The sequence below is a fragment of the Vulpes vulpes genome, chromosome 12, assembly GCF_048418805.1.
Source record: "Vulpes vulpes isolate BD-2025 chromosome 12, VulVul3, whole genome shotgun sequence".
NCBI lineage: Eukaryota > Metazoa > Chordata > Mammalia > Carnivora > Canidae > Vulpes > Vulpes vulpes.
The window spans coordinates 124,674,674-124,676,217 of record NC_132791.1 but is presented as its reverse complement, the minus strand read 5'-3'; positions in this window follow the sequence as shown (position 1 = coordinate 124,676,217).

Here is a 1,544-nt window from a genome sequence, read left to right as displayed (position 1 = left end):
TGGGCAGATGAAAGATAGATCCCTGTCAGCTTTCCTGCTTATCCTGTTGGCAGCCCTTCTCATTCAGTAGAGAGAGCTGTTGAAAATTTCAGAGGGACCCAGAACAGTGTTATTAAGTGAACACTGAACATTGAACCACTCATTTTTATCATAAGTTCTAAAGGTTAAAAAAAAATGACCTTCATTCCCATAGAGTGGACAATTCATGTGCTGAGCAGAGTACAACAAATTCTAACTGGGGTGTTACAGAATACTTGAAGTTGTATTATGCAGTAGACATTCAATAGAGGCTTAAAAGTGCTATTTAATTCTTTCCAGTGCAATCCAATAGTTTCCCCCATCTCTTCCAAAGGTTGCTTGCCCTAGAATGGAAAAAGATCAATTTATTGTTAAACAACATTTTTTTTTTTTTTTAGGTAAAACACTATTTTCAAGTATTGTGTTAGGTGCTATAGGTAAAAAGATGAGTAAGATATTGCTCCTACCCTCAGAAATCTGGGGTAATCCAGTGAGAGAAGCTAGCAGTAAGTAGGTACAATAAAATGTCATAGTACTAGGATGAAAGTCTATCTGAAGATGAGGGGAATGAGAACCTCGGGGGATGGGAGATGGTTGACATAAAATCACATGGATTCATGGTCATTGGTAGATCAGAGGTTGGACGAATGTAGTCCAACCCTTTGGTTGTTAAAGGTTTGTTTTAGTCTGTTCAGGGTGCTGTAACAAAAAGTGGGTGGCTGCTGAACAACAGAAACTCATTTCTCACACTTCTGGAGGCTGGGAAGTCCAAGATCAAGCTGGCAGCAGATTCAGTGTCTTGTGAGGACCTACTTCTTGGTTCATAGATGGCCATCTTCTGTCTCACATGGTAGAAGGGATTAGGGACCCCTCTGGGATTGCTTTTATAAGGGAATTTTACCCTCATGAATGAGATTGCCTCCCAAAGGCCTGCTTCCTAATACCATCACACTGGGGATTAGGATTTCAATACAAATTTTGGGGGAACAGAAATATTCAGTCCATAGCAAGTCTCTAGCAGGAGTATTTTCCTAGAGGTAATGTAGACTAACAAAAAAATTTCCTGGGTGAGAAGTTTTAAAAAAATTAATTTAAAGACCAAACTAGTCCCATGAAGGCAAGAAAGAATCATAAATTAAATCAGAAATTTCTAGGGCAAAGTCATTGGCATTTCTATACACTAACAATGAAACTGAAGAAAGAGACATTAAGGAGTCAATCCCATTTACAATTGCACCCAAAAGCATAAGATACCTAGGAATAAACCTAACCAAAGAGGTAAAGGATCTATACCCTAAAAACTATAGAACACTTCTGAAAGAAATTGAGGAAGACACAAAGAGATGGAAAAATATTCCATGCTCATGGATTGGCAGAATTAATATTGTGAAAATGTCAATGTTACCCAGGGCAATTTACACGTTTAATGCAATCCCTATCAAAATACCATGGACTTTCTTCAGAGAGTTGGAACAAATTATTTTAAGATTTGTGTGGAATCAGAAAAGACCCCGAATAGCCAGGGG